General features: G+C 49.3%; 1 protein-coding gene across 2 annotated transcripts in view; it reads left to right on the top strand.

The window, feature by feature from the left end:
• Positions 1–7678: 7678 nt before the first annotated feature.
• Positions 7679–27090, top strand: part of BAHD1 (bromo adjacent homology domain containing 1) — a 34536-nt gene continuing 15124 nt past the window's right edge. The window contains exon 1 of one of the 2 annotated variants that reach the window (XM_079309109.1): positions 7679–7856. The gene's annotated coding sequence lies outside the window, so the exon portion shown is untranslated. The remainder of the gene's footprint in view (positions 7857–27090) is intronic. The other variant, XM_079309110.1, reaches the window with a different exon arrangement.

Here is a 27090-nt window from a genome sequence, read left to right as displayed (position 1 = left end):
TTAGTTTTATTTCCACAGGTTTGGACAAGGCTCCCATCAGGACCTGCCTCGTTCCCCATTTTAGCTTTGAAACTTCATACAGCCCTGAATTCTCACAGAACAAACTGAACTTTATGCTAAGTGACACTTTTTAGCAACTTTTCCTCCCATAAACTTGGAAAGGTGCTTTTATGAAGTGGGAGCTGGTTGGAACCTGTACCAGCATTCTGAACAGACCAGTGCCCCAGTTCTCTCTGATTTTGGGGATAAGGCAGGGCTGGGGCAGTCCCTGACCACAGTAATGGAATAAGGAGGATTTATCAGGGTTGCTGCTCTTAGGTGAAGTTTGGGAAGTTCTTTCCAGACCAGCCCCTCACACCCAAATGCGTTCTCAGCACCCCTGGGGATTTTTGTGCTTCCAAAGCCTCCACTAGATCCTGGCTAAGGCCAGACCCAGACTCGAGGCTGCGAGGAGCCCCGGGTGTGAGTTCCAGGCAGGAAGCCTGTTTTGGGGTGCCACTGAGGGTAAGGAGCTGGGGACAGTGGGATGGGACCTGGATGTGAATGGACAATACTGGGGAAGGCTGTAAACAGGACAAACACAGCAGGACTGTCAGTACCTGAGGACCACAAGGTACAGATCCAGCACTTCCATGTACTCCCAGTGAGCCAGGCTTGCCCAGGGCTTCATTTCCAATTCAGAAACCAGGTCCCTGTAAATGCGGAGCTGTCACTTTGATGGAGCGATCCGGAACTTCCCTGGCTAATTGTCAAAGCACAGCACTCAATCCAGGGCACTCTTCCCCCGGGAAAGTGGCTTCTCCTACCTGAACTGGCAGGAGAGCAGCCCCAGGAATTGGGAACATTGCATCATTCCCATGGCAACAGCCTGGGAGGCTGCAAATGGAGAATTATGACTTTGTTCCCCGTTCTGGCACGAGGAGAAGCTGGGCTTTACAGGATTAAGCAGATCCCAGCTCAAACATCCAGGGTACCACTGGAGGGAATAATGAATAGTAATAGCAGAATAAATGGGTTTTGATCCAAGGCTCTGTCCAAACAGTATGAACAACCCACTTTGTTTAAGTTTGGTTGGTTTCCAGGCTGAGTGTGAACCCGCTGGGGGTTTCTGAGCTGGGACATGAATAAGGCTGTGCCACCATTCACTTCATGGACACTTCTGAGGAATAAACTGATCACTAAATGAGAGGACAAGAGTGATCACTATCATCCAGGGTCTCCTGAATTAAAGTTCCCTTTACTCCAGGCACCTTTGTGTCTCAAAAGAGCAGAAATCTTCGCACTGCAGAAACACTTTAGTGGACTACAAGTCCTCACGTAGGGATCTAATGAGGATATTTGGGTTAATGACTATTTTTCCAAGGGCTGCAGCAGCCAGGACATTGGGATAAGCCTGTGGCTGAGCCCAGGGCTGTGGCAACCCACAGCCATGGGGCCCACATCCTCCTCTGCAGCAGCTTCCCTATTGTCCAAGTGATCCTTGTCATTCTTCACTCCATCCCATGGGAAGATCCTGCCATTGGACACATGGACAGGACCTCAACATTGATGGCTGTGGTAGCTCTGCCTGTTTTCCAGCTTTTTGAGCATGACTGTTCCTCCCCTGCTATGGTGTCTCTGCATCAGGGTTTTTCTATGCTCTCAGTGACAGTTCTTGCTCGATGATCCATCCCCTGACAGTCCTGTCCCTCAAAACCCATCCTGTGTTTCAAAGTCTGGAGGAAATGGTGTGCTGACCCTTCCTTTTTTTCCTTTCCTTTTTCTCTTTCACTGCTATCAAACCACAGTGAGGAAAGATGTAGGAAAGGAAATTAAGGAAGTGCTTCCCACCGAGGGCTGGGTTTTCTCCAGCCAATTGCACATCCTCCAGATCTATCCCCACTCCAGGTGACTCTCCACAGCAGCTCCAAATCCTTGAGAGCTGCTTGATTTACTTCCCATAGGAGACACCACCACCGGACAAACCCTCCTTTGCTCCCACCTCTCCGAGTATTTGTTATTTTAAGCCAACCCCTCAGGGATTCAATTTCTGTGCAGAATGTGGGGATTTAGCCACACAGCCCATGTTAATGCTAATAGGATTATCATAGAATCATGGAATCGTTTAGGTTGGAAAAGACCTTTAAGACCATCGAGTCCAACCATTCCCCCGGCACTTGCAAGGCCACCACTAAACCAGGTTCCTAAGAGGGAGATTTGCACAGGGGAACTCCAAACCTTCCCACTGGGTTCCTCTGCAAAAGGAATGGAGATGCAGCAGCTTGAGACTGTGAATGCTGAGCCCAAATTCACACCCCGGCCCCTGGGATGAGGCAGAGGATTAACAGATGTGTGTCTGTGTGTGTGTGTGTGTGTGTATTGTCCCCCAATACTGAGATGTTGTTACTGTCTTAATGAAGATTTTGGAACTTTTCCTGATGTCCCACAAAAATCCCACGGAGGTATCAGTTCCTCCTTGTGCTGATCTTGCCTCCAGCTGCTGAAAGTAAGGAAAGTAAGGAAAACAACCCTCAGGGCTGAAAACATCTCTGAATGGGACTCTGGGTGGGCCTCAGGGTGTTGGACATCTTTGGGAGCCTGGGGACAAGGAATCAGTGAAGCATCCAGGAGTGATGTTTCCTTTTCACATAGGAAATCAGGAGTGTCCCTGTGTCCCTGTTCTGGCAGGAGTGCGAAGGAGCAGACACATCTTCCCCACTGAGGAATGTCCCTGTCCCCATGTCTTTGTGCTGGCATGAGCTCCTACCCACCTGAGGGACACAAAAGAGAGATGAAGATTTCCTGCTGATGCAGCTGTTTCTCTGGAAGTGCAGATTGGCTGAGTGGTGCCTTTGGGATTTCTTATTAGGTTTTTCCTGTATTAATTCTATGCAAGGAGTTGTACAAGCAGCCATGGTTTTTTCTCACTGATTTTTCCAAGCAGACCACAGCTGAAGTGTTTTCCCCAGCCCAACAACCCATAGAGGGGTGAAGGACTGGTGCTGGCTCTGCCACAGCCCATCTCACAGCACAGATGGTCCCATAATTGCTACTTGCTTTCCCATCCTGACTTTCTGGGACATGTGTTTTGCATTGCGATCCCCTCAGCCTCCTTGGTTTTGTGAATCACACTTCATAAAAGAATGGCTACCTTGGGAACACAAGGCAGGACATTTATCCTTCCTGTGCATGTGAGTTTGTCACTCCCTGCCACAGCCCAGCTCATAAAGCACAACCCTTGCTTTTAATCCTGGTTTTGCAACGTACTGAAGTACACACGTTCACCTCCATCCGCTCTAACACTCAGGGATGTTCTTAACTCTTAGTCCTGTGATTTTCTGCTTTAATTTAATCCAGTCTCATTTCCTGAATCTGCTGGTCCCCACTGAGCTATTGTTAATGCCCCTCTGTTTTTTCCCTCCATCAATAAATTATATACATGTATTATATATTCCTTACTAAAGCACTTTAAAGTGTTAAGATGAGAGGTGAAATAAGAATTAGAACACAGCAATCCCCTTTCATTTGCTGAACTTCCTTGGCACTGCTGCTTCATAGACAATATCCTGTATAAACAGCATCAATTTTTCTGAAATTAAAATAAATTAAAATAAATGATAAACTAAACCTTTGTAGCAGCAACAGCATCAAAAAGCTGCAGATGATTCCCTGAGACATCAATATAGTAATCTGGATTTTTCCATGTGGGTAATGACATCCTGTGTGACAGCTCTGTGCTGGCAGAGCCCTCTCCTCCAGTCTGAATCCCTTCTGGCTTCTTCCGATGGGAAAAGGGGAATCTTTCAGCTAAAAACGAATAAATGCTGATGTTTAAACAGAAATCTCAGAGGAAGCTGCCTCTGTAACCACAGCTGGTTTGCTGCAGACCTGAACACTCACAGCCAATTTGCTTTTTTGGTGTAATAGAATTCCAAGTCAGTCCGTGGAGTTCCACCAGGGATTCATTTGGCCTTTTGCAGTTACTGGGTTAACCCTGAAAGGGGAAAGAAAAGGAGGGGACCACCAAAACCCATCTCTGCCAGTAAGCCAGTGCAGCACCAGCACCATTTCTGCAGAGACATCAGGAGGGATGGGATCACACAGCTGGATTTGGTGAGGGATATGCCTGGAAAAGGCAGGATGCCCATAGGATGCAGCTGAGATGTGCTGAATTAAAGACTTTTTAACCCAGCCCTGTCCCTGCAACCAGAGAGGGGCCACATAAAGACCCAAGGATGGGTTTATCCCCATCTGTGACCACGAGGCTGTTTGGGAAGGTGGGGCTGGCCATCCTCCCCCTCACAGATGTGCCGGGCTCTTCCCTGCAGCCAAGTCCTTCCCTGAGGCCCAGCTGAGGAACCAGTCGGTGCAGGATCCTCCACACTGCTGCTCTTAGTGTGTGAGCTTACTGGGATTAAGGCTGTTGCTTAAGCTTCCATGCCTATTTGCAAGCTGCTGCTGGAATGGAAGTTCTCCATGGGTTTGTGACTGTGCAGGAAGTTCTGGTGTTCCCAGGGATGCACTGCATCCCAACTTGGATAAAAAAGAGGTGCTGCCAGCCTTCTGCCATCATGGACACTGGAACTCCAGGTTCCATTTCTCTGTCCTTGCAGTACTGCTGGAGGATTTTTCCTCTTGGATATCCTGTGACTTTTTAAAACTCACCACAGTTGTTTTTGAAAGTCAGAGAGCTCTGAGTGTGCAGTGAAACACCCTTCTCCCAGCCTGACCTGCAGTGAGGTCCTGGGACTCTTCCCCATTCCCCATTGTGGGACAACTGAAAGTTTTTACTCCTGCAACTCAGAGTCAGAAAATGCAAAGATCCTTTTCCCTGTTTTCCCTGTGTCAACAGTGAAATCATCTTTTTCCTTCTTTTGCTTTAGTGCTGGCTCAGCAGTGTGTTCCTGTCCCACCCCAGTACCTGTAGGTGAGGGATGCAATGAGGGACAATCTCTTAATCCCTGCTGGTTCCTGGCCCAGCTCTCCCACAGCCATGGGGCTTTTACCTACAGGTACAACCTCAGCAAGGTGCTGCCACAGCCCAAATTGTGAGTTGGGGACTGCTGTTCTGGCTGTCTATAGCCCTGGATATTATCCCTTTCCCAAAAAAACAGGCTGGAATGTGGGGCAGGAAGATCTTGTATTGGGACTTTAGTGGTTTGTTCTTCCCAGTTAGTAAGTGGAGAAAAAGCCCAAATGATTTTCTTGGCAGGGTCACTGCCTGACAGAGGCTGGAGCCTGGCAGACACACAGACATATTGTTCTGGAATCAGCAATTAGCTTCCCATTTTCCCCCCTCATCCCTCTGAGAAAGGGACGAGGAAAGGCCCCACTTGAGAATAAATTAGTATCTCAAAAGAGAGGGAGCTCTGCAGATGGCTCTGTTGTGCTTCACACTCTCGTGCAGCTCTGGAGCACAGGGTTCCCCATCCTCAACCTGTCCATTGCCCAGATGTTCTCCTGTTCCAAACACCTGGAAGAGGGAAGGTGGCCTCACCTCCACTTTCCCCAAAACGCAGCTGTTTATTGATGTTTGTCATCAAACTTCAGCATTAATTTTGCCCAAGCATTTCCCTCTGGAACACTGTGACACTGTGGGTTTACTGCCTGAGTTGGAGGAGGTTTCAGAACTTTGGAGTTCCCAGATTCTCCAGTATTTCTGCTCAAATATAATTCTGTTTGGCTATAGGAATCGGAGGTGCTAGATTTTGGAAGTCACTTGAACACATCTAACAGCTGGAGTAAGTGCTCTCTGTGTAACACCAAAATTGAACTCTGATCCCAGAGTACTGCTATTTCCCTCCTGTTCCCGTGGCTCACAGCAGAAGGAAGAACTCCAATAAAATATCATTTTTAGGGAACTATTTGGCAGGACTATGAGCTGCCTTTGCTTTTCAGGTGGGGAGCAGCTCTGGTCTTAGGAGACAGAACCTTTGTGGCTCTTGGTGATGTGCAGCTGCATTAACTAGAGCCTGGAAAAGCTTCATCCAAAGGGTTGCAGTGAAACAGGGTAATCACAGAATACCCTGAAGTGGAAAGGATGCACAAGGATCATCCAAGCCCAACTTGTAAACAATATCAGAGAGTGTTTGAGGAGAGTTGCCCTACTGCACCTCGAGGGCTTCCAGGGATGTAGCTGTTAAGGTAATTTTTTTTCCCTGCTCCATCACCAAGGGCTGGTATTTGTTTCAGGAATCAGTGTCTCCAAATAGCTGAATTTCCTCTCAAGCTTCTCCTGTGTAACATCTGGATCCTGCAATAATCATACCAATGCTTGATCCTGCTCTTGTTTGCAAGATCCCTGTGGACCACTGGAACAAGGCAGGAAGTATTTCAGGCTCTTAGGTCTCCTGCAGTTTAGTTGAATTTCAAGCAGATCATCAGGGTCTCGCCCTCATTGTGTGTGTATTTATCTCCTGGAGCCCCATGGGTTTCTTGTTCCATGTGCCAGTTCCTTCCCAGCTGTTTCCCAAATTTAAAACAAATATCACAAATTTGGTACTGGAGCAGGCTCCCCAGGGAAGAGGTCACAGCTCCAAGCCTGAGAGAGCTCAAGAAGCGTTTGGACAATGCTCTCAGGCACATGGTGGGATTTTGAGGCTGTCCTGTGCAGGACTAGGAGCGAGGATCCACTCCTGTGGATCCAACTCAGGAGATTCCATAATTCCATGGGAAAACCCCCATTCTGTAACTGATGGAGAGGCTACAGTGCTCTGAAGGGGACTGCGGTACTGCTAAAGATACTGATCAAATAACTTCCGTGGCTTGTTGGGTCTGCTTTAGGGCTTTAAACTAATTTTTCCGGGAAAACATGGAGTTTTCCAGATGTTGTCATTGATGCCATATCTCATCTCCTGGTAAGACCGAGAAGCCACGGACACCTGAGTGTCCCAGTGAGGAGAGGCTCTGTGGGGAAGCTCTGGGACACCCGAGAATTCCCTGCTGGCCTTTCCCCGCTAAAATGCAGCGGGATATTCCCCCGGCACTGACTCACAGGGCTGCCCAGGGACAGCGGCCACACAGAAGATGCCCGTGGCCTTTCCAGCGCCCATCTCGGGGTGGGAATGATGGGCGCTCAAACCCGCTCTGCCTTTTGCCTCTCCTCCCTGGCAGCTCTCAGCGGAGCTCCCGCCGGACCCCGGGGACTTCCAACTTTCCCAGAGTTTGGATGCAGGGCTCGGTTTAGGTGTGACTGCCCCCGGGATGCGCCGGGCACGCCCGCGGGGTGTGAGGGCGCCCCGGGCGCCTCTGAGGGACCCGCGGGGGGGCCCCTGACAGGCGCGCGGGGCCGCCTCACGCCCCCGTCCTGTGAGGGAATCGCGGCCATCGAGGGCTCCCCCAGCGCTCCGGCGGGGCGGTTGTCCCGGTTTTCCCGGTTATCCCGCGCCACGGGCGGGGGGCGGCAGCCTGGGGGGCTTCGTGAGGGGAGTGGGGGGGCGCCGAGGGGGGCTCGGGGCGGGGGCGGGCGCGGCGGCGATTGGCCGGCGGGGAGAGGCGGCCGTGATTGGCCGGCGCGGCGGGGCGAGCGGCGGCGGCGGGCGGCGATTGGCTGCCGACGAGGAAGCAGGAAGGAGGCCGGAGGCGCTCGCGGCTTGCGGGGAGTTCGCGGCGGCGGCGGCGGCGGCGCCCCCGGTCCCTCCTCCGGTCCCTCCTCCGCCCCCTCCTCCGCCCCTCCCGGCCCCTCCGCCGCCCGCTCCGGCCTCCGCCCGCCCGCTCCGCGACGCCCCGCGGCCAGGGGCGGGCGGCGGCGGTGGCGCCTCGTCCCCATCCCGCAGCCGAGGAGGCGGCGGCGCTGACGCAGCAGCAGCGCGGAGCTCGGGACTCGCGGCGCTCCCGCCGCTGGATTTCTCCCCCCCGGGGCCTGCGGCAGCCTCCCGGTGAGTCCACGCGCGGTCCCCGCGGCGCCGGCTCGTCCCTCCGCCCCCGGGAACTCCGCCGGGCCGGGAGCAGGTGCCGCCGCCCCGGGGTTTGGGGGGCGGGGGGTACGCGGGGCCACCGGGAACTTCCCGCGGCGGCGGGGAAGCGCCGGGAGGGCACGGCGGGCTCGGTGGCGGGTGGGCCGGGCCGGGCCGGGCCGGCGATACCCCGCGCGGTCCCAGCGGTGCGAGGCCGGATCGGCCCCGCCGAACCCCCCCGGGCTCCTCCGCACCCGCCGCTCGGGCAGCACAAAGGCGGCGGGGCCGGGCCGGGGGGGCCCGGGGGAGTTGCGGGGCTCGGGGCCCCGGGGGGCTCCTTGCCCCAGGGGCTGCTCGCCTCGGCATCGCCGGATCGGGGGCGATTCCCGGGAAAAGCCGCCGCTGTCCTCGGCCCCTCCGGATCGGTCGGAGCTGAACCGGCGCTGCCCGGCCGGGAGTTGGCACAGGACGGGCTGGCTGGGGGCCGGTGTTTCGGGGCTCCCCACGGCCGAGCGGGGCGATGAGCCCCTCCCCGGCGGGCCGAGCGGCTCAGTCCGTCGAGTTCCCGATGGTTTGCGGGCTGTGATGCCGGGCGGGCTGCGAGCCCCGTGTCCCTGTCAGGCAGGTGCCATCGAGCCTCTTTGGGGGACAGCAGAGCAGTTTTCGTTTCCATCGTGTTTTTTCCCACTTGTCGTGCGCTCCCCGTGGCTGTGGACATCTCTCCTTTCCTGCCGGCTGCTCCGGTGGCCGACGGCTTGTTTCCTCTTCTCCTTTTGTGTAGCGGTGGCTCCTAATGGAGGCAGCTCCGCTGGCTCCCTCTTTTCCAGCTGCTTCTACAAGGCGCAGGAGCCAGCACATGTGACTGGGCAGATCTCAGGAAGGCTAGCAAGTGCTCCCCGGGCTGCTGCTCGACAGCCATCCCCAACACGGGGATACCCGCACCCCCATGTCCCTTTCCCTGCCCGGGCACAGGGAGACACAGGAACCCCCTCTCTTTCACAACAGCAGCCCTGGAAACTTAAAAAATACGAGCATTTGGGATCTATTCTGCTTGCCTCTCCCCCTCCCCTCTCTCTTTCCACGAAATGCTTATCTGAAAGAGGTTCTGGTTGTGTTTTGTTTTAAAGAATCCAGCTGCCCCTCGTGCTCGCTCTCCATCTGAAGTCATCATTGTCAGGAGCAGGCGAACCTCAAAGCGAGAGGCTTTGCCGGGCTTTTGCTTGCCTGGTTAATTGATCTGTCCATCAGTTTGCCACAATTAGCGAGTGCTTGCTCCACACTGAGGGGCTCTGTGGCGTTCTGGGGGGCTCGGGGTTTTATTTCAAGGCTGCTGGTCCTCGTGGTTGTGAGAAAGAGTGACACGAGCTGCGTGATAGACTGATGCTTTTGAAATCTTAATGTGATTTAAATACCAGCACGCTGCTGATCGCTTTAACAGAAATATCCTGCTCACATATTCATCCCGAGCCATCCTTCACGTTTGTCATGTCCTGGCTACCTGAATCATTCCCGAGCTTCAGCTGGAACTGTCTAAATGTTTGCTGGTGATAGGAAATCGTGCATTAGCGTGATTTACCAGGACGATTTGGATTTAAACATTGATTTCTGTTTGTTTTCCTTGTGAACTCAGTGCAGCATTTCCAACTGCTTTCCAGCTGCTCTCCTCGAGCAGAGCAGGGAAGTGTACTACTACTGATAGGTGTAAAATCAGCTGGAAAACGCCAAACCAAGGGGGGGGAAATAATTCCCTGAACTTTGTGCAAGTGGATCCTTTCTGGATGCTTTGTTTGCTGGGAGTTGATGGTGACAGTTGCACAGAACAATAAAATATGACTTAGAGACGTGGGGTTTGGGGGTAAAACAGTCACACCCTTGTGTCTTGATGCAGAAGTGTTATTTTGGAGGCCACTGACGTCTTCTCATCCAGCTGAATCATTCAGTTAAATGTCGGTGCTCTGTCCTTCTTGCCAGTTTGTCTGCATCACCTTTCTCTCTCCACTCTGGAAGCCTTAGTGTTTGTTTGGCTTTTTAACCAGTATCACGGGACAGTTGGGGTTGGATGGGCCTCTGGAGACCACCCCCATCTAGAGCAGGTGGCACAGAAATGTGTCCAGGTGGGTTTGCAATGTCTCCAGAGAGGGAGACAGCCTGAGCAGCCTGTTCCTGTGCTCTGCCACCCTCAATGGAAAGTTCTTCCTCCTGTTGAGGCAGAACTTGTGCTTTAGGTGATGCAGGTTAATTTTGTTTGCTGTGGTGGTGCTAATCGCTGTTGTGTGACTCTCTGTGGGACACGTGTGCTGCTCCAGTCTGTGGAGATCCGATTTAGGGAGCACCTGCCCGTGATTTGGGGGGAAATCCACCCTTCAGCAAAAGCTTTTCTAATGCTGCTGCAGCACTGAAAATAAGCCCTTAGCAGCAAATCTGTCCAAAGTAAACAATTGAAAAATAATTAGGAGTGGTAGGCAAAGGCATTCTCACTGCTTGGCATCATGTTCAGATCGCAAGCAAATGAATGAATGATGAGATCTGGCTCTGCCAGAGCAGGAAGGTGTGCTCAGATGTGCAAATATCACATCCAAAAGGAGCTGTGTGAGGCTTTTTTTGCTCTGTCTCCTGGTTGGTTGTCCCTATTTGGACATCAGGAGGGATTTCTTCACATGAAGGGCTGTCAGGCACTGGAAGAGGCTGCCCAGGGAGGTGGTGGAATGCCCTTCCCTGCAGGTGTTCAAGGAAGGACTGGGTGTGGCACTCAGTGTTCTGGGCTAGGTGACAAGGTGGTGGTTGGTCACAGGTTGGACTCGATCATCTCGGAGTTCTCTTCCAAGCTCATGGATTCTGGGATCTCAGTTAGCCACAGGGATGCAACTTGTGGAAGCAGCAGTGGAACAACATCTGTGTTGCACCCAATCAGCCGAGCTAAGTCACAGCTCTCATGTTGGTAGGAATAAATGAAGCAGTGTTCAGATGACTGGGAAATTAAAAAAAAAAATTAAATAAAAAAAAAGAACAAAAATAAGCATCCCAAAGAAGTCATAAATCTGAAAATAGCTTCAAACACAAGCTGTGAGCTGGCAAGGGCTGGGGTGGCTGGGCTGTGATCCCGGGGGATTTCCCCATCCCAGGGCTCTGACCGTCTGGTTTGCTCTCCTGCTTGAACTCATGATGTATTTATGTGCCTGTTTCCAGCAGCTCATAGGTGAGCTGGTTAAATTCCCAGCTGCAGACTTGAGCAGTCTTGGGCTGTTCTCCAAGTGTGAAGGCTGGAAGGTGTCGCAGTTTTGGATACAGACGATGTTTAAAGGGAAGAACAGGGGATGTTTTGTGGAGGATGCTCAGAAGGAATTGTTCCTCCTGGTTCCACATGAGGACTGGAGGCTTTTGGTCCTTCAGCCATGATCACAGCTGTCCAGCATGGCAACTCCTCTTTATTGAGACCAAAGACATGGATTTAATGGCAGAAAATATTCAAATTCATGGCTGGATTGTTGCTCTCAGTGAATGAGTTACCTATAAGATCATCACGATTTAACTCTCTGTGCTTTCACACCTGTACTAGCACCTGATATCCTTGAAATGGGAAAAACACTTAAATTTTAATTATTAAAAGGTTTCATTTATTAAAAGACAGAAAGAAATGAGATTGTATGGAACAGTACAATAACTTTGTCCAGTTATTGCCCAGATTTGCTATTTCAGCATAGAGCTTTATTATAAATAAAGTCACAATAGCATTTCTTATGAATTAGAAAAAAAAAAAAACCCTTCCATTAGAAGAACAAGACACTGGAAAACTTTATCATGCAATAAAGTAAAAGGAGGGACTGAAGTTAGGAAAAGGAGAAACCAAGGGTATCATTAAGAAAAAAATATATATAAATCTGGTTTAAAATCAACTCATTTGGACCCTGACAATCTTTGTGCTGTTGGAGTTTAATTGATCTGTTCCATGTTATTTTTTCTCTGGCCATGTGGGTGAAACCCCTATAAAATCAGAGTCTGGAGAGCTAGCAGGACATAACAAGTGCAGTCAGCTGAGGGAACTGAACCTGAACCTCTTTGTGAAATCTCTGGGCTCTCAAAATTTCAATTTATCATTTCCAAGGAATAATTTGAGTTAAATCATGGTGGAAACCCCTCAGTGGGGATGGCAGTGCTGCTCTGCTTCTGGAGAAAAGTAGCTGAAAATGAGGATGGCTGCCCTGGAGGAGCAGTCGTTTTCCCTTCAATCTGCTAATTCTTGATGTACATTAAATTTCAGGACATCTTCCCATAGAGGGTGAATGGTTATTAACTCCACATGGGTCAAAAATAATTCAAGGGACGCTGTTGATTTTGGCCTGATTTGTGAGTGATGCTCACATTTGGCAGTGCTGCTTGAGGAAACGCATGAATGTGTCTTTCCTTAAAGGAAAGCGTGTGGGAATGAGCGATGTGTCACCCCGAGAGCCTGGTGGCACCGGGCAGTCCCCCCTGGGGTGTGAGCCGTGTGCCGGTGGCGTGCAGCTAAATAAACACCATTAAATGGGGAGGGAATGTGTGTCAGTCCCGGGAGCTCGCCGTGCTCCGGGCCCTGCCGCTGCGCCTCTCCCACGTGGCGCGGCCGGGAACGCCGCTTTTATCCCCTCCTCTGGCAGCTCCCACTCAGGTTACGCTGTGTTTGGGTAGAGCTGTTGGGCTGGACCTTGTCTGAGAGGCCGCGGGTTGTCGTTCTCCTTCCTGCCCCGTTTAAAATCGCCGGTGCTTTTGGAGACCTGGCAGCGCAGGGTTTTGGGGGGCGTTGCTGTCACACGTGCGGCCAGGCACCGTGACAGGAGTGCGGTGCCATCGGCAGCGTGTCAGCTCATCCCATGGGATGGCACAGCTGCGGGGAGCACAGAGGCTTTGGGATCCCTGTGTCCTTCCCCGGCAGGGATGCAGCCCAGGTGGGATTTTTCTCCTGTATTCCCTGGGCACTGCCGTGTTGTGGATAAGAAAAGGCACGTGGGGAGCGGGTGGGATTTGTGTTAAACCTGCGGTGCTCAGGGATAAGATGATGCCTGGACTCCGAGCTGCTGGGTGCTGCATTCCTCGTGTCCCAGTTCTCCTAAACAAAGGTATGACTAAAGAAAATGATGGTTTTTCGGTTTTCCCCCTTTGTAAGGCACATCACAGCAGTGCTCACTGGCACCCATTGTTCTTCCAGCAATTTTTGAAGGGCTTTCTCACGCTCAGCTTTGAAACTCTGCAGCTCAGCAGCCTTGATTTTTTTTTTTTTTTTTAATGAGAGATCTTGGCTTTTAGAGGCTGCCTCTAATATCTCAATATTTCAAATTATTTACAAGGCTCTTAGAAATAAAAAGCAGGCATTTTCCTCTCATTGATTGGAATAAAACTGCTTTGCTGGCAGCTGATTTTTCGGTGTCTGAGTTATCATCCTTGAAATAAAATCTCAGTGTAGGGAAGCATCGAGATCCCAGGCATTGCTTCCTACTTACACCGTGCCTGGCCTTCTATTGTTCCTGCCTGTGGCCTGTGGGAAGCAGGGAAAATCGGGAGCTTCAGCCAGCCTTCCCGCAGCACAGCATTATCCGCTGCTTGTCTTCATTGTGTCCCTGAGTGCCTGCGAAATACCTGGAATAGGCTTAAATCGGCAGCCGGGGAGGGATATGGGGAGTCCTGGGACGCGAGGGGAGGGTGGCTGAGCTGAGTTGTGGCGGCAGGAGGGAGCAGGCACCGCGGGGAGCGTGGCCGAGCGGCTGCAGGCGGATGCTGCTGGAGCTGGGAGCATCCTCGCACTCCCAGCCCTCCCATCCTCGCCGGGCAAGTTCGGCAAACTGAGCATCTGCACTGGAAACAGATCCCTGAAATCCCATCGGGAGCGCTCGCTCCGTTAGGGCACTTGGCAGGTTGAGGGTTCTCGCTGGCTCAGGGCTGGGAATTCTGTAAAAAAGACCAGGATTTGAGGCGGGGTGGAGAGGAGCATCGAGGTCTCTGCTGAGGGAGGATGGAGAGGCACCGGGGGGGATGCAAGCAATGAGGATTAAGCTGTGATAATCACATTTTGATAAATATGGATGGTTTGGAAGGAGAGAAAGCAGGAAAGTGCAGGGAAGTAGTGGGCAGCAGGAGGTTTGTTTTTAATGAAAGAAAAACTCGTAAGAAAGATGCAAGAAGCATGTTTGGGTTTGTTCCTTTGTTCAGCTCAGCCAAAGTCAGTGGAAGGATTCAAGGTTGAAGATGGCTCATAGTAAGGAGACAGAGCAGCTCTCTCCAAGGTGAGCAGGATAGTAAAGGAAAAGGATTTGGCAGCTATAATCACATGTAGACAGAGAAAAAAAGAGATTTTCTCAGAATCCTGGCTAAATGCCAGGTGTCAGAACAGGTATAGAAATCCTGAGTTGGACAGGAAAATCCCAACCCAAGAATTCCTTACATTTCAGCAAATGGCACAAGCAACAGAAGCGAAGCAGGCATTTTGGGTATTTATTCCTTAAAAATTACTTGTTAACCCTGACTCTGTGGCATGTCCGTAATTCCTGGAGGTGGTGATTACCTGGAGATGGCCCCTGCAATAACCAAGCATGTGGTGGGCAGAGCACCTGCTGAGGGTGAATATGCAATGCCTGCTGGCTGCCCCCCTTTTCCTTCCCAAGAGCTCTGTCATCTTGTTCTTCCTAGATGCTGGATTTCCTCAGGGATCTCTAGGGATGTGATTATTTGGGATTTCTACTGTCCTCCTTGTGTTTTAGTTGGAAAAAAGTGAATCCTTTCCAATCCTGTTAGGATAGACAGTGTGGTTGAGAAGTAGTTTCAGCCAACCTTCAAAAAAAAAAAAGCTATTTTCATTTCTTTGCAGTTCTGTTTCTTCTCATATAGTGGAAGAGGACCCAGGGAATAATTCCCACTTGAGAATAAATTGCCAGGTTTGCTAAAAGTGCAGTTCTGACACCTCTGGTGCTGTAAAGGAATGATACAGACCCTGTCCCTCTCAGTGTCTGTGTGTCAGGATCAGTTACCAGGAATAACTCCAGCCTAGGATTGAAGTTTTGGATGCAGGTGGCTTAATGACAATGTGGATGGAGCATTGCTGTCTGTGCTCAGCCCACGTGTGATCTGCAGCAGTTCTCCTGCTTGAAACCACTAATGAGCTTAAGAACTCCCCTGTTTTCTCAGCGCTTAACAAAAATTAAATCCTTCCCTCCCAACAAAACTGGTCGCGTGCTCGGCCCGCTGCTTTCATCAGGAACAATGGGTGAGCGCTGACCTTCCTGAGATGCCACCTCAGAGCTCGTTACTGAATAATTAGGTGATCCTTACCCTTCCCACAAAGCTCAGGGGCTGTTTTTTGTATTGATAATGTGACATATCCCAAGGCTCGGCCTTGAATTTCAGGCGCTGGGCTGTTCCAAACTCCATCTGTCCACTAAGTGAATGTCAATCCAATTTAAGCTTGCATATGTTTCCAAGGAAACCATGGGAGGCAGTGGGGAGAAATGGATCATGGAGGGGCAGGGAGGCTAGTGCAGCAGCAGTGCTTTGACTTCTCACTATTTAAATATAATTAAAGCCCAGTTCACTGTAATAACCCTATATAGGGCAGTGTCTGGAGGCCTTGAGAGTCAGATGGTTGATCCTGGAGTAGCCTGTGTTATGTGTAGAACAAACATAGTGAATTTAAAAATAAAAAAGGAAAGTGGCTTCAGGTGCTTCTGAGGCCTCAGTCCAGCCCGTAGAGCTCTGCACTTTCTTATGCAGATCACAGAATCATTTAGGTTGGAAAAGATCATCGAGTTCTATCTGTGGCTGATCACTGCCTTGTCTACCAGACCAGAGCATGGAGTGCCATATCCAGTCATTCCTTAAACATCTGTAGGAATGGTGACTCCACCACTGTCCTGGGGAGCCACTTGCAATGCTTGAAATCATGGGTTTGGGTAGTGAGGTGCTAATTTTCTTTCTCTCAGGCTGGAGAGCTCATGCAGCCATATAAAACCTATCCAGCCCTCAGCTGAACAAAGCAAGCTGTGAATGAACCCAAAGGAATCTTCATATGTGTATTTAGACCCCCATGAAAATATAAATGGAAAGTGTTTAGATAAATTTAACACCAGTGTCCTGGTCAAGTTAAAAGAGACAGGTTGCATGAGTCTGTGAGCAGCCTAGGCTAGTGGAACGTGTCCCTGCAGATGGGGGTTGGAATGGGATGGTCACTGAGGTCCCTGGCAACCCAAATCATTCCAGGATAAAACTCCTTAATGCTGCACACTGGTGTACTTGTGTTTAAAGGGGAATAACTGTGACAGGCCTTGCCTGGGGAGCAGGAAAGTCGCTGAATATCTGGATATTTGCTCCTGATTCCTCAGATGAGCTGCAGGTGCTGTGGCTCCCCAAGGGCTCATCCTCCACCAGAGGTGTGAGAACTTCCCAGCTCAAGCAGAGGCACAGAAGGAAAGCTGTGAGGTGACACTGAGCAGGAGGCACCAGAGGTAATTTGGGATCTGTTCCTTTTGCAGACCCCGTGTCAATCACAGCAGGGACCTGACATAAATTGTGGCATCCTCTAGGAAGTGTCACTCAGCTCTGCTGTTGCTCCCACGTGTGTGGCAAAGTTGTAAGCTGGGTGGGAAGCAGCAGAGCTGGAGACTCAAACACAGACTTTCTGCTTGGTTTCTGTTCAGAAGAAATGAGGGTTCCCCCACCCCATTTCCAGGAATTCATCTTGAGCTGAAAGTTTAAATGCTGCATAAAGCTGTAAGCCTGCCTGGCTTTCTGAAGCAAAGTGTGTTTCTACATGTTAATACAGCTGTTAAATAAAATGTTTATCTTAGTTATTGAAATGAGGAGTGAGGAGCTAGCTTTGGAGCTCAAAAATGGGATATTATCTGTCATTTTAGTTTGAAGAATGCTGCTGCCTTAAAATGTTTTACTGTGACAAATAGCTGGAGCTGAAATTCTGGTGTCTGGGGATATCCTGCATGGATACATCTCTCCTTGTGCACTGTAACTGCAGTCTGAGGCAAAAACTCCTCAGCTCTGAGCCCTTTGCAGCTGTTGTCCAGCATCAGATCCTCTTTGGATCAAATCTCCCAAGATTTGGACAGCCAGCAGCAAAACTGGCTGATGGGAGGTGTGTGCTAGACACGGGCACTGGGAATTGTCCTTGGGCCGAGCTGTGGGATAGCAGGGGGATTCTGGCTGCTCAGGGGGGGCTTTGCAGCACATTCCTCCTTATCATCTGTTTACCCTTCCACTCTGGGCACAGCCTGGGAAAGCAGAGCTTGCTGCAGCTTGCTTGGATCTTCCAGCAGCTCCTGGAAACTTCCTACCAGCTCTGCCGACATTCGAGCGACCGGTAGCTGCGAGCGTCTCCCGCTGCCACTCTGGCTCTGCTTCAGCTGGCAGCTCGTGCAGCTCAGGAATCCCTCTGGGATCGCCTCTCCAGTCGCATTTCCCTTGCTCTGGCTTCACACGTTGTCTCTTTGTACCCCATTAGTCTTGTGCTCCTGTGCCTGTGCTGGGTGAGGGCACTTTTCCCTTCCCCTTCCCTCTGATCCACACATTGAACACATCAATGTGCAGTCAATGTGCTCAAATACTATAGCTGATAAGGAAGGGGATAATTCTGATTATTTTTTTGTTTCTTCACTTGTCAGCGCTAGGAGTTCCTCAAAAGTTTTGCTGTTTTCTTCCTGATAATCAATATCCTCCTTGAGGCTGGAGGAAGCACGTGGGGGGTGGTTTTGAAGTATCAGAGCATCATTTGACAGAACAGTACTTGTAGGGCTCTTCTCCCTGCTGCTCAGCACACCTGGATGTTTTGAAGCCGCAGCCTGATTTCAAGGGACCTTTCTGAAAATTAGTCGGAGACACCTGTGGCATTTCCATAAAACTAGGCTGCACTGTTTAAAAGCTTTGTGGCTCCCCAGAGGAAATTGTGATTAGGCTCCTTTGCCAGAGAGCTGATGGTTTATCCTCTGGAGTTCCCACTGACTCCATGGTGACCTGCCCTGGTGGGAGAACTGAAGTGTTCAGCATCTCCCCAGAATTCAACTCTTGGGACCAAGGGTGTGTCTTAGTCATTGTTCTTAACCGTTCCCGATGCTCTTAAGTCTATTTTCCTCCTGGCTGTGCAAGGTGCAGTGAAATCCAAGTGATATTTTGGTGTGATGGAGTCTGCATGGCCCAGCTTATTGAAAAGGTCTGATGCTAGCCCTGGCCTGGAGAGCTGAGTGTGTTTAATTGCTGCCTTTCCGAACAGCCGAGCGGCGTCACACCCGTGTGGGTCGATAAATGCACTTTAATGAGTGCATATAAACCAGATCACTCCCAGCACGGGCTGCAAACCCTGTCCAGTCTATTTAAAGGTGGTGTTTGCTGCCTTGACTGATCAAACCCGGGGCACAAGCAAAGGTGTGTGTTTAAATGCACCTCTAACGATGTGGGTAAGGGATGAAAGAGCTGGGGCAGCTCCTAATGGGAGTTAAACGGGCTCTCATGGAAGCAGCGTTCCAGCAAACTGGGCTCCTCCTTGTCCAAAGTGGCTGAATTGCCTGTGTTTGGCTTGTGGTTCCTAGGGTTTTAACATGTTACAACATCAAGCTCCTGCTTGAGTTTTTCTCTCACCAGATTTCTGATCTGTGCCAGCTGCTGGTTCCTAGAAACGCTCCTCTGGCTTAGCCCAGGACCTTTGGCAACACTGAGCCACTGCTTCCTGGGTTTAAATGATCCAATTTGATCCACATTTAAATGATTCCTCTGCTAACACCCTAGGAATTAAGGAACTTGCTCTCCTTGGAGGCTTCAGTGTTCAGTAGCTCTGCATTTCCTTGGACTGACCTAATACATGAAACCAGTTGAGTTGAGAAATTTTAAGTGGAACTTCACTTACCTTGTGGTTACTGATTTGTAAATACTGTCTCTGGCACTCATAAGAGGGAGGAAGGGTTTAAAGCAGGTTTAGGTAGGCTTGACAGTTCTGCCTCAGCTAAAATCATGTCAGCAGAAGATGTGTGAATATACACCTCTATTTATGCTGGTGATTGGTTTTGTATTTTTTGAAGGAAAAAGAATTGTGTATTTTCAAGCTACATCTGGACTTTTATTCCAGAAGTTCCCAAACCATTCTATGATTCATGGAATGCCAGAATGTTTTGGGTGGGAAGGGACCTTAAAGCTCATCCATTTCCACTCCCTGCCATGGGCAGGAACACCTTCCACCAACCTTACAGGGAAAATTTAGTTTCTCTGATTCTAGTTGAAATCCAGCTGGCTTCAGATTTAAGCTCTGCTCAGGAATCAGTGCAGCACTGTGCTTTACAAGATATCAGGGAAGGAGAGGGTTTGGTTCCAGGAATTGCAGTGGGAATGCAAGAGTTCCGTAAAATCTTTCTTTGACTTGAGTTTTGGATTGAGACTGAAACTCTCAAATGGAAAAATGCTCAGCACAACTCATCCTCTGTCACCTTTGTCCTCAGCTGGGAACATGTGAGGTTAATGCTGGTGTTTAAAGTGATGATCAGAAAGTGAGAATAAAGAAGTAGAAAGTCTGTTTTCTTTTGAAATGTCTGTTAAACTTTGAATAGAAAGAGGAATCAAAACCTTTGATGAAGGAAACCCCAGAGAGCTGTTTTGCTCTATGGACAACTCACAACTCAGCTGAGGGTGAAGTGGTGTGCTACTACTTTTTAAACCATATAGAAGCAAAAGGTATTTCCAAGTGCAAGATGATACTGTCTGAAGTATTTATTCTAGAACTGAAAATAATTTAGGTGGCAGTTTTAGTCTGAAGAGGTAGTTCTGGTCAGTGTATTTCAACTGGAGATGAGTCAGAACACAAGAATTCTAGAAAATACTACATAAACTTGTTATTTAACAGAGCTTTGTTTTGCCTGCTTAGTTTTAAAGCTCCTGCAAATTTAAGTCGAGATTATAAATATGCATGTCTGTTAAATTTTCAAGTTCAGGCTGTCTTTTGCACTTCTCAGAGATGATAATTCCTGGAGTCCATACCTGGAGCCATAGTGCCAAGGATTTGGACACGGAGGTGGGGCATAGGCAGTTTTGAGGGACAGTGAGGTGAGGAAATAAGATGAAGATTATTTAAAAGGGGAAAAAAAAAAAAGTTTAAATCAAACATTTAGCTAAATGTCACGTTGAAGGAATGCCTTGCCCTTCTCTGAATTTCTTGCATTTCTTTTATCTCCCCTAAAGCCAGTTTTGAACTGGTGGAGTAGGAATGTGTTGTCTTTGGATGCTGAGGGTGCTGTGCTGGCTGTTCCCAGTCAGGAGAGAGTGAATGGAGACCTTTGTGGGAGAGATGTACCAGAGGGAGGAGAAGGGAAATCCGGATCCAGAGATAGGATGGCAGTGACAGCTCGGTGACATGGAGAGGAGCTGGCAGGGATGCACCTGCCCTTGAAATTCCCACAGGCAGCACAGTTTGCAGCCTCACGTGTGGAACACGGAATCACGGCGCAGCTTGAATTATTTAAGCTCAGCAGCTTGAAGAAAACTCCTAAAGCAGTAATGGAAGGGTGTGATTATAATATATAGAAGAGCTTTAATATTTACTATGGAAAAATCTTGCACTTTGTTCTTCAAAAGAAAGCCTTGGGAATAATTTGTTATTCCATTTTGTCCGTGGAACAGGAAGGGTGCCAGAGCTATCTGAGCAAAGTGACATATGATTGATATTTTACCAGACTCAGCCTTCTGCTGCGAAGGAATCGAGTTTGCATTTTGCATATATGAAAAATCAGATGAGCAGGGCTTGTGTGGGTTATTTTTTTTTTAAACCTTGATTGGCAAAGCTTGTGCTCTTTCTATAAACACGGCTGTGAAAGCTGTCCCGGTATATTTTTGACTTGGTTTTTCAAACTACTTATAGGCATGTTTTAGGGTGTTGTTGGCGTAGCTGTCACATGGCAGCTTTGTATAGAACCTATTTAAAGTTGTAACAGGCAATTTTGTGTAAATGAGTGATATTTAATAGATCTGGTATTTTATAGAGTCAGAGAATCCCAGAATGATTTGGGTTGGGAGGAATCTTAAGGATCATCTCATTCCACACCCTGCTGCAGGCACCTTCCACTACCCCAGCTTGCTTCAAGCCCTGTCCAGCCTGACCTTGGACACTGCCAGGGATGGGGCAGCCACAGCTGCTCTGGGCAGCCTGTGCCAGGGCCTCCCCGCCCTCACAGGGAAGAATTTCCTCCCAATATCCTGTCTAACCTTGTACTCTGGCAGTGGGAAGTCATTCCCCCTTATCCTGGCACTACCTGCTCTTCTTAAAACTCCCTTTCCTTTTTGCTGCTGCTGTTCCCTGGGATGTTTCAGGATTGCAATATCTGTGTAAGCTTCAGCCTTCCCATTTTTCCAAGTGTGCACCTCCCATCCTTTCCCTTGTTTCTCTTGCCTCATCACTGGACGCTGAATGCCTTCATTAAAAGGAAACCTTAGTAACTAGTTCACTGGGGAGTGATGCAGCAAAAGCCAAGTGTCAAAGCATCTCTTTCCATCAACTTGTCAGCCTGGAGACAAGCTCTGCCTCATTTCCACCCCCACATCCTTGTTCTTACCTGCAGATGCCAGGGAATTCCTTTGCCCTACCTGGGCTTTCCTTGCAGCAGCCTGCTTAAGGCTGCTTATCCGTGGTTCTCCATGGGTTGCTGCTGTAGCTGGGAGGCTCCTATGGGAAGCCCGAGTGATGGATGCTGTTTGGGAATTGCCATGTGCTTTATCACACTCTAGAATCCATTAATTCCAAGTTTCCTTCTCCTCCTGGTGCATCCCTTGCTAACTTGTTGAAAGGCAAAGAAAATACATCCCCTCTTGAGAGTAGGAAGGTAGTCATGTTATCCATCTCTGAGCAAACAAAGGGCACAGAAGCAAATCCTGGTCTCTGACTCCAGCTTTCCCTGGCTTTGGAGTTTTGGGGAGGCAAGGATAGCTTTGCCTGTGGGTAAGCACAGCTTTTGCATCTCTTCTGCAGAGAGTATGAAACTGTGCCTGTGCTGTTGCTTTTTGAGCCCTGAACCCACTCGAGCCAATTTTGGTGGGATTGGGAAGGCTGTGAAGAGCAGAAGAGGCCCCAGAGCTTCCCACAGACACATGGAACAACACTGCTTTCTGTTGGGGTCACAAGCAAAAGGCTTGTGACAGCTCTTGGGTTGGAAATCTGCAGCTCTTCGAGGCTGTAGGAAGTGGTTTTGTCAGTGTTGATCACGGGTACTCAGTGAAGACTTTGCTTTCAGAAACTTGGGGTTTGCTTTAATGCAAATATGTATCAGACCCCAGAGCTTTGGGACTCCAGACTTGATCGCGGTTTGGTGCCTGATGTTGGGATCGCTGAGGTCACTTATCAGTCCCCACATTTGTTTTTCGCTTCATTGTTTCCTGCCTATTTTGCTCAGTGGCAACCTGTGACTGGCAACCTGACACAGTGTTGCAGCTTCCTACCATCGGTAAAGGGGAAAGGAAAGCCGGTGCCTTTCCGAGAAGGAGCGTGCTTTTCCCGGTGTCGCATTAAATATCCAAACAACCTGCCCTGTTGTTGATTTTGAGGAAATATCCTGCGACTCTCCCCCCATGCTTGTACATTGTTCACTTCCACTGGTGTTTTATTGCTTGTCCGCTTATCTCCTTCCCTCTTTTCCTACCCTATTTCTTTTCCCCTTTGCCCCCACTTTTTCACCTCCCATTTCTTTTCACCCCCCCCCTTCCGCCCATTTATTTTCCCTTTCTTTTTACCCCCCTCTTCTTTTTCCCCTTTTTTCCCTTTTTCCTGAGAATGCTGCTTGTTGAGGCTGCGGGGAGTGTGAGAACAGCCAGAGAAATGTAATTTTGGCTTCCCCAGACAGAGCACTGCCACTAGGCAAGATCTGAAAGCAGATAACCGAGGCTGAGCCAGACCTTCCCAAGGAGCGAGCCGGGAAGGGAGCTCCTCGCGGCTGTTCCCAGCTCCAGCTCCGGGTCAAGCCTGTGCCCAGCCGGGTTCACTCCCTGTGCCGCTGCCTTTGGACACACTGGGCGCTCGGGGTGTGAAGCCTCAGGCTCTCACTGCAGTTGTCTGTGATTTATCACGGCCACACACGGGCTGTGAAACTCCCAGCCGGGTGGCTGGAGCACACACAGGCTTTCGCAATGGGGGGATAATTACGGGCGTTGGAGCAGGGAGTGAAGCAGAGCCCAGTCCAGGACAGCTCCCAGAGATCCTCTTGGCTGTGCCAGAGCTGCCCCACATCGCTTTTTATAAGCCTTTTAGAAGCTGTGGAGGCTGCGTGTCCACATGGCTTTCAGGAGCTGCTGGCAGTGAATCATAGAATCACAAAATGGCTTGACTTGGAAGGGATCTTAAAGATCCATCCCCCTGCCGTGGCCAGGGACACCTTCCACTATTTCAGGTTGCTCCAAGCCTCATCCAGCCTGACCTTGGACACTGGCAGGGATCCAGGGGCAGCCACAGCTTCTCTGGGCAACCTGTGCCAGTGCCTAAGCACTGTCACAGGGAAAAATTTCCTCCCAGTATCCCATTTAACCCTGCTCTGGTACAATGGTCAGAGCTCTGCTGATGAGTGAGAGACACCAGTCCTTGCTGCAGCCTAATGAGCTCTGTATAAACAGTTTCCTCCAGAGCATGTGGATGATGGAGCTTTCGATGGGTCTCAGGAGAAAAATCAGGACTGGACCCTGGGAAGACAAATTGCAGCTTCCAACAGCTACGGATTTTCTAAATGTTTATGAGGGAGGTGATGTTTCCACTCACAGGACGTGCATGGTATTCAAGGAACTCAGCTTGGGATACCTGATGCTGCTACAATTTATCCTGATTTCCCAAAGCTCCTGCAAGGCTTCTTTCATGCAGCACATTCCTTGGAGCATTGGGAATTACTTGCCTGGAAAAGCAGCAGGGAGAAAGGAGCCAATCCTCCAGATACTCACAGTTGTAGGGCTGTTGTCACAGCATAAGCTGTTCCAATGGAAATGGATAGACAGGATTCAAGTAGATGGGGCTGAGAGTCATGGGAGCAGTGCTGTGCATGGAGAGGAGGATTGGTGTTGTCATAACTCTTTGTGTGTTATTGAAGTGCCAAATGGATTAGGAGCTTTAAAAGCTTTAATTTCTGTGCTTTTGGCATCGTCTCTTGGAACGCGTGCGTCTCCGTAGTGAAGCTCTGGAGAGGAAATGGGGCTTGAAGGGGTAGTCCCAGACTAGTTTCTTCTAATTTCACTTGCAATCAAGTGCTGGAGAGGGAGAGACAGATGCTGCAGCTGCATGATTACAGAACATGCAGCTGTTATCACACTTGCTTCTTTTCCTGCTAATGAGGCATCAACTCTCTCCTGAGTTTGCTGTTTGGGTAATGGTTTTATTCCAGCACAAAACTAGAAGTGGGTTTAATTTTTCTTTACTCTGATCTGGTTTGGGTTCAGCAGCTGGCAAGATGGTTTTTCAGAGCTAGTCTGGTTTGAGGAAGGAGTTGCCAGAGGAGCTTTTCCCGGAGCAGCTATGGCTGCCCCATCCCTGGAAATGTTCAAGGTTGGAGCAACTTGGGCCAGTGGAAGGAGTAACCTGGGCCAGTAGAAGAAGCCCAAGGCAGGGAGTTGAAATGGGCTAAGCTTTAAGGTCCCTTCCAATCCAAACCATTCTGTAATTATATGATAAGGATGCAGCAATTCCAACTAGCTTTAAAATGCTTGGTGGGCTCTGGATGCAGCTGGATAGACTGGGCTGCTCAGAGCTTTAATTTGCAGCACCTCAATGTCTTCTCACCATTAGTCCAGTTCTTCAACCATGAGCAATAAACGGGTGGTTCTGATTTAAGTATCTTCACTTCCAGTTCTTCACATTGTCTCACACTTTCTTGGAGACTTGTGGGCACAGGCAGCTTTTCTGTGCTTTGTGAAGCAATACAAAGGTGGGGAGAGGATGAAGAGCTCTGCCACTCTCCTTTCCCAGCTGGCAGGAGCACAATACTTGCTGGAAGGAAGCTCGGCAGGACTCTGATTTTGAGGAATGATGCATTTGCCTGTCGGAGGGCTGAGTTTTGAGCTGTGTTCAAAAGCTCTGTCTCTGTGTTGTGCTGAAGGAAGAGGAGGGATTGCTGGATCCTAGGTGAGCTGGGAGCAGGTGCAGCCTCCTCACAAAGCATTCCATGCAGTGTGGGTGATTGCAGAGGTGTGGAAAAACCTCAGACTAGTCCAGCATGCTAAGGATAGATTTTGTTTCCATAGGTGCTGGCAATGAATCATAGAATCCTGGAATTATTTGGATTGGAAGGGATCTGAAAGCTGTAACAGTTCCACCCCCTTTCACTATCCAAGGCTGTTCCAAGCCCCATCCAACCTGGCCTTGGACCCCCTGCAACCTGTGCCAGGGTCTCACCACTCTCACAGGGAATTTATTCCTAATATGCCACCTAACCCAGCCCTCTGTCAGGGTGGAGCCATTCCCCCTTGTCCTGTCACTCCAATGCCTTGTTCAGAGCCGCTCTCCAACTTTCCTGTAGGCCCCTTCAGCTAATGGAATGGACAATTATGTCACCTCAAAGCTTCTCCAGGCTGAACAATTCTGGTTCTCTTACACCTCCTTCCCTCAGTCCTTCCCAGCTTTTTCCTAACTGTACAGCATCTATGGCATGAGCAGTCACACCTACAGCACCCAGTTTTTAGCAGTTATTCCAACTCATTTGAGCACAAACCCCCCCCCAGGATGTGTGGTGCCAGGCCAGGTCAGGCTCCTGCCTGTGGAAACCTGAGAAGAGCAAGATGCCAGATACTGGGTAAGGCAAACTATGGCTTTTTATTTTGGGATTTTCACCTCTGACAGAGGCTCAGTGTCTCAGTGGGGACAGTAGAAAATAGGATGAAAGTTGCAAGGAAACCACAGGTCCATATAGCCTGGGAAGAATTATCCTCCCCAGGGCATGTTCTGCAGGATACCTGTTCTGCCTCTGCCAAATCCTGCTCTGCCTGATCCATTTTTTAAATTGTAGTCCCCTTCCAAACTCCAGAGATTGCATGTGGTCAGTTTAGCCTCTAGTGTAAGAAGAATCCAATTCTGGAGGAAATTCTGTCTGACTTGGTCATCCTAATTTGCAGAGCATGATTTTCCAATAAGAAAAATGTGGACATGTATAAATGCTTCTTTCCTCACCAAGCTCTCCTCCTGAGGCACCTGCCATGGGATGGATATACCCTGTTTAATGGGGTGGAGGGTCTCAGTCACCCCAAAACTCATTGCCAAGAGCATGACATGTAGAAAAGCACCGTGCAAACCCCAGTGGGTTTCAATTCCTGAATTTTCCTTAGTTAATGCATATATAAGTAAGGCAATTAAAACACATCGGGCTTATTTCAAATAGATAATCTAATTATCAGCTTGATTAAACCATATCAAATGAACAGTTCTTGTAATTCAGGAGCTTTGTTCTAATCACTGCCAAAGCAGTAGGAGCTTTAATTAAAAGCCTCAAAAGTGGCAGACCAGTGTCAATTGAGGGGAGTTACAGCCCGAATCCTGATTGCAGGGAAGAGCAAACCTGTCCTATGTGGATGCTGATAAAAAGATGAGCTCTTTGCTGCCAATAAATGGAATTGGACTATTTTGTAAATACTCTTGAATGAAAGTAATTGTCCTTTGCTACTGTTTCTGATGCTCAGAAACAGATTTCATTAAATCTATTCCACCAGCACTCATTTACACTGACATTTTTAATATCTGTAGGTTAGTATCACCCAGCTATATCCTGTCTCAGCCTTGGACCCAGCTTATGCTGACATGTGCTCCCACAGACTGCAGAATTCCTTAATTAAAAATTGGGTGCTGGATAAGTCAGGAAGCCCAGGCTTCTTTTTCCTAAAGATGAATGTATCTTTAGGGCCTCTTTTCCCATCTTGATTTGGTGTACAATGCCCACAACTTTTGTAAAACACAACTACAGGGAATGACAAGAGCAGTGGGCAGCCAGGTTCCAACCTGCACAGGGATTTGCATGTATTTAATTTATTAATGTTGGCAGGCCTCTGCTTAATAGCCCAAGTTTTCTTTTCACCTGAGTAGGTGGACTTTTTGTTTTTCTTTTGCCTAATTGTCTCAGAAAATGATACTGGAGCAACCTGCCTGTATCAACATGCAGGCAGTCACCAACCCGGGGTTATTTCTGCTCTGTGCCCTGGACCAGCCTTCAGACTTTGGAAATTTGATGGGAATTTGTAAGGTGTTAGGAACAGCATCAAT

This window comes from Erithacus rubecula (genome assembly GCF_903797595.1).
Source record: "Erithacus rubecula genome assembly, chromosome: 6".
Taxonomy (NCBI): domain Eukaryota; kingdom Metazoa; phylum Chordata; class Aves; order Passeriformes; family Muscicapidae; genus Erithacus; species Erithacus rubecula.
Note: the sequence above shows the minus strand (reverse complement) of the source record. Positions and strands in the feature narration are given on the sequence as shown.